This window comes from Manis pentadactyla, chromosome 4 (assembly GCF_030020395.1).
Source record: "Manis pentadactyla isolate mManPen7 chromosome 4, mManPen7.hap1, whole genome shotgun sequence".
Lineage (NCBI taxonomy): Eukaryota > Metazoa > Chordata > Mammalia > Pholidota > Manidae > Manis > Manis pentadactyla.
The window spans coordinates 52,303,995-52,310,470 of record NC_080022.1 but is presented as its reverse complement, the minus strand read 5'-3'; positions in this window follow the sequence as shown (position 1 = coordinate 52,310,470).

Here is a 6,476-nt window from a genome sequence, read left to right as displayed (position 1 = left end):
TGTTGGTTCATTGTTGGTATATAGGAAAGCCACAGATTTCTGTGTGTTGATTTTGTATCCTGCAACTTTGCTGTATTCCGATATCAGTTCTAGTAGTTCTGGGGTGGAGTCTTTAGGGTTTTTTATGTACAGTATCATGTCATCTGCAAATAGTGACAGTTTGACTTCTTCTTTGCCAATCTGGATTCCTTGTATTTTTTTGTTTTGTCTGATTGCCGTGGCTAGGACCTCCAGTACTATGTTAAATAACAGTGGGGAGAGTGGGCATCCCTGTCTAGTTCCCGATCTCAGATTAAATGCTTTCAGCTTCTCGCTGTTCAATATAATGTTGGCTGTGGGTTTATCATAGATGGCCTTTATTATGTTGAGGTACTTGCCCTCTATTCCCATTTTGCTGAGAGTTTTTATCATGAATGGATGTTGAAGTTTGTCAAATGCTTTTTCAGCATCTATGGAGATGATCATGTGGTTTTTATCTTTCTTTTTGTTGATGTGGTGGATGATGTTGATCGACTTTCGAATGTTGTACCATCGTTGCATCCCTGGGATGAATCCCACTTGGTCATGATGTACGATCCTTTTGATGTATTTTTGAATTTGGTTTGCTAATATTTTGTGGAGTATTTTTGCATCTATGTTCATCAGGGATGTTGGTCTGTAGTTTTCTTTTTTGGTGGGGTCTTTGCCTGGTTTTGGTATTAGGGTGATGTTAGCTTCATAGAATGAGTTTGGGAGTATCCCCTCCTCTTCTATTTTTTGGAAAACTTTAAGGAGAACGGGTATTATGTCTTCCCTGTGTGTCTGTTAAAATTCTGAGGTAAATCCATCTGGCCCAGGGGTTTTGTTCTTGGGTAGTTTTTGGATTACCGCTTCAATTTCGTTGCTGGTAATTGGTCTGTCTAGATTTTCTGTTTCTTTCTGGGTCAGTCTTGGAAGGTTGTATTTTTCTAGGAAGTTGTCCATTTCTCCTAGGTTTCCCATCTTGTTAGCATATAGGTTTTCATAGTATTCTCTAATAATTCTTTGTATTTCTGTGGGGTCCGTCGTGATTTTTCCTTTCTCGTTTCTGATACTGTTGATTTGTGTTGACTCTCTTTTCCTCTTAATAAGTCTGACTAGAGGCTTATCTATTTTCTTTATTTTCTCGAAGAACCAGCTCTTGGTTTCATTGATTTTTGCTATTGTTTTATTCTTCTCAATTTTACTTATTTCTTCTCTGATCTTTATTATGTCCCTCCTTCTGCTGACCTTAGGCCTCATCTGTTCTTCTTTTTCCAATTTCGATAATTGTGACATTAAACCATTCATTTGGGATTGTTCTTCCTTTTTTAAATATGCTTGGATTGCTATATACTTTCCTCATAAGACTGCTTTTGCTGTGTCCCACAGAAGTTGGGGCTTAGTGTTGTTGTTGTCATTTGTTTCCATATATTGCTGGATCTCCATTTTGATTTGGTCATTGATCCATTGATTATTTCGGAGCGTGTTGTTAAGCCTCCATGTGTTTGTGAGCCTTTTTGCTTCATTTGTACAGTTTATTTCTAGTTTTATGCCTTTGTGGTCTGAAAAGTTGGTTGGTAGGATTTCAATCTTTTGGAATTTTCTGAGGCTCTTTTTGTGGCCTAGTATGTGGTCTATTCTGGAGAATGTTCCATGTGCATTTGAGAAGAATGTGTACCCTGTTGCTTTTGGATGTAGAGTTCTATAGATGTCTATTAGGTCCATCTGCTCTGCTGTGTTGTTTAGTGCTTCCGTGTCCTTACTTATTTTCTGCCTGGTGGATCTATCCTTTGGGGTGAGTGGTGTGTTGAAATCTCCTAGAATGAATGCATTGCAGTCTATATCCCCCTTTAGTTCTGTTAGTATTTGTTTCACATATGCTGGTGCTCCTGTGTTGGTTGCATATATATTTAGAATGGTTATATCCTCTTGTTGGACTGAGCCCTTTATCATTATGTAGTGTCCTTCTTTATCTCTTGATACTTTCTCGATTTTGAAGTCTATTTTGTCTGATATTAGTACTGCAACCCCTGCTTTCTTCTTGCTGTTGTTTACCTGAAATATGTTTTTCCATCCCTTGAGTTTTAGTCTGTACATGTCTTTGGGTTTGATGTGAGTTCCTTGTAAGCAGCATATAGATGGGTCTTGCTTTTTTATCGATTCTATTACTCTGTGTCTTTTGATTGGTGCATTCAGTCCATTAACATTTCGGGTGATTATTGAAAGATATGTACTTATTGCCATTGCAGGCTTTAAATTCGTGGTTACCAAAGGTTCAAGGTTAGCTTCTTTAGTATCTTACTGCCTAACTTAGCTCGCTTAGTGAGCTGTTATATACACTGTCTGGAGGTTCTTTTCTTCTCTCCCTTCTTATTCCTCCTCCTCCATTCTTCATATGTTGGGTGTTTTGTGCTGTGCTCTTTGTAGGAGTGCTCCCATCTAGAGCAGTCCCTGTAAGATGTCCTGTAGAGGTGGTTTGTGGGAAGCAAATTTCCTCAGCTTTTGTTTTTCTGGGAATTGTTTAATCCCACCATCATATTTGAATGATAGTCGTGCTGGATACAGTATCCTTGGTTCAAGGCCCTTCTGTTTCATTGCGTTAAATATATCATGCCATTCTCTTCTGGCCTGTCGGGTTTCTGTTGAGAAGTCTGATGTTAGCCTGATGGGTTTTACTTTATAGGTGACCTTTTTCTCTCTAGCTGCCTTTAAAACTCTTTCCTTGTCCTTGATCTTTGCCATTTTAATTATTATGTGTCTTGGTGTTGTCCTCCTTGGATCCTTTCTGTTGGGGGTTCTGTGTATTTCCGTGGTCTGTTCGATTATTTCCTCCCCCAGTTTGGGGAAGTTTTCAGCAATTATTTCTTCCAAGATACTTTCCATCCCTTTTCCTCTCTCTTCTTTTTCTGGTACCCCTATAATACGAATATTGTTCCTTTTGGATTGGTCACACAGTTCTCTTAATATTGTTTCATTCCTGTAGATCCTTTTATCTCTCTCTATGTCAGCTTCTATGCGTTCCTGTTCTCTGGTTTCAATTCCATCAATGGCCTCTTGCATCCTATCCATTCTGCTTATAAACCCTTCCAGAGTTTGTTTCATTTCTGTGATCTCCTTTCTGGCATCTGTGATCTCCCTCTGGACTTCATCCCATATCTCTTGCGTATTTCTCTGCATCTCTGTCAGCATGTTTATGATTTTTATTTTGAATTCTTTGTCAGGAAGACTGGTTAGGTCTGTCTCCTTCTCTGGTGTTGTCTCTGTGATCTTTGTAGCCTGTAGTTTTGCCTTTTCATGGTGATAGGAATAGTTTGCAGAGCTGGAACGAGTGACGGCTTGAAGAACTTCCCTTCTTGTTGGTTTGTGGCCCTCCTCTCCTGGGAGAGTAGCGACCTCTAGTGGCTTGTGCTGGGTAGCTGCGCGCAGACAGGGCTTCTGCTTCCTGCCTGGCTGCTATGGAGTTTATGTCCGCTGTTGCTGTGGGCTTGGCCTAGGTGGGGCTGCTGCTCCAAAGTGGTGGAGTCCTGTTGGAGGGGGAGCATCCGGGAGGCTATTTATCTCCGTAAGGGGCCTCCGTGCTCCCTGCAGCCCAGGGGATTAGGGTGCGCAGAGATCCCCGGATTCCCTACCTCTGAATTAAGTGTCCCGCCCTGCCCCTTTAAGACTTCCAAAAAGCACCCGCCAAAACAAAACAACGACCACAAAAAAAAAAAAAATTTTAATATTAGAAAAAAAAAAGCCCGCTCGTTCGTCTTTATTCTCCGGCGCCAGCCTCAGGCATCTGCTCACTTGTCTTGCTGCCCTCTTTCCCTAGTATTGGGGTCCCTATCCCTTTAAGACTTCCAAAAAGCGCTCACCAAAACAAAAGAGAAAAAAAGAAAAAAAAAATGGCCACTTGCTTTTCTTATGTCCTCCGGCGCCAGGCCTCTGGTATCCGCTCACTGTTCTTGCTGCCCTGTTTCCCTAGTATCCAGGGCCCCGCGCACGCACTGTGTCTGTGCTCTAGCCCAGATGGCTGGGGCTGGGTGTTCAGCAGTCTTGGGCTCCGTCTCCCTCCCGCTCTGCCTGCTCTTCTCCCGCCGGGAGCTGGGGGGAGGGGCGCTCGGGTCCCGCCGGGCCGGAGCTTGTATCTTACCCCCTTTACGAGGCACTGGGTTCTCGCAGGTGTGGATGTGGTCTGGATGTTGTCCTGTGTCCTCTGGTCTTTATTCTAGGAAGAGTTGTCTTTGGTCTATTTTCTTAGATATATGTTGTTTTGGGAGGAGATTTCCGCTGCTCTACTCATGCTGCCATCTTGGCTCCACCCCCCAGCTTCCTTATTTATAATATTAGAGGTTTTATATTTTATTATCTCCAAGGTCTCATCAAATGAATTTATTACAAATAGCATTTATACATCTTTTTTAATTAAGAGGACTTTTACTGGAAAAAAAGTAATGTGTGCATGTGGTAAATTAGAAGTGGCCACAAATTCTTTATAGTTTCTCCCAGTAGAAGGTGGAGTCTATTTCCCCAGTCCTTGAAGCTGGGCTGGTATTAGAACTTCCCTTGACTAATAGAATGTGGCAGGAGTTTTGTCTCAGTTCCTCCAGAGTCTAGGCCTTAAGAGTCCTTGCAGCTGCAGCTCCTACTCTCTTTGAACAAAGGCAACACGTCAAGAATCCAAGACCAGCCTGCTGGAAATGGATGATGACAACCAGCATCAGTAGCCAGATACTGCAGTGGGTCCGTCTTGGATCACCCAGCTCTATCTGGTCACCAAATGCCTCCAGCCACATGACCAAGAGAAGACCAGAACTGCCCAGCTGAACCCAGCCCTAATCACCAACTGTTAGAATTATATAATCAAATTAAATAGTTGTTTAGCTACTGAGTTTTGAGGAAGTTTATTATACAGCAGTAGGTAACTGGTATAATATGGTGAAAGAAAACATCTTCAAAACAAGCAAAAACCTCCCCCAAACCTCAGTCCTCATCCCCGGAGACAACAGCTCTCACAGCGTATTCTCCACGCTGTTCTGCATCTCGTTTGATTCCCTTAAGATAACAGGGAACTTACTCTACATCAGCCATATAATTGGCCTTGTAGCATTCCATTATATGGATACAGTGTAATTTATTTAACCAGCCCCCTTCACCTGGACATTTAAGCTGTTTCTACTTTTTTGTTATTTATGAACATTGATGTCATGATCTTTGCACGTGTACATCTATGCATCCCTGTGAATATATGTATAGGAGGTGGGGATGGGGATCAAGAATGGTGCTGGATCAAGAATCATGATCCCCTACACAGATGTGGGGAGAGTCCATTCCATCAAGCAAACTTCACCCAACAGCCAGAACTAGCAGGGCAGTCTGTGGTCCAGCCACTGCCAAAGAGGATGATCCCTACTGGAGACAACTTGGTTTTTGTTTAGTGTTTGTTTCTCTGCCAAAGTCACTCTTTGCTGTTCTCGGTGCTGTGTGTCCTCCTGGTACACTACAGCAGGCTTCTGAACTTTTGCCAAAAGGTACAATTGCCATATCCTTTGCCCAGACATCTATCCTATGCCAGAGTCTACCTAAGCTTTCTGACTATGATCACCAACCTCACTTCTGCCTCCAGACAAGACAGCTACCAAACAAGTAAGTGCTGATTTAAAAAAAAAAATTCCTAGCTTCCCCTGCATTATATCCCTCATAGAACACTTGATTTTACTTGTTTCTCCTCTCTACTCAAGCTCTCACCTTCTTTTGTGCTCTCTAGAGGTCTTCTGGCTCTAATGTTTCACTTTCACTCCTTCTGATAGTTTTGGAGCTGACCTGACCCTCTCCACAATTTCTGACAGGAGGAGTCTACTTAGAACAGGAGGCTCATCTGACTCTGGTTTGAGCCCCACACCGGCACTCCCCAACTGAAGACTCTCAAATGCTCCCCTTCTCACTTTCCAAAAATACAGGGACCCCCTCTTATGAGAAGCCCAGTTTCTGAGGCACTCCATCACTCTGCCCCAGGCTGCTGAGGGCAAATGACACCCAGCACAGAGGACCAAGACTTTCCCACGGCCCTTTCTCCCAAATGAAAGCTACCTTCAGTCACAAACTCCCATGTTCTACACTTCAGCTTACCCCTTGATGCTTTCATTATAAAACAAATTAGACTGCAAAGTGAGACACTTTCCTACCCTCCCTTGCAGCTATAAGTGGCCATTGTGTCCAAGTTCTGGTCAGTGATGTATAGGAAGAAGTCAGCTGGCAGGGCACTTATGCAAGTTTTTCTTTTCCTGACAAGAGACAGATGGAGAAAGTTCTGCTCTCCAAACCCCTACCCTTCCTTCTTGCATTAAATATGAAAAAAATAGCTGGAGCTCTGACAGCCATCTTGAAACCATGGGTGAGGTACTAATTTTCTATTGCCAAATTACCATAAATTTTAGTGGTTTAAAAAGCACACTTATGATATCACAGTTTGGGAGAATTTTTCCGGCTTTTAA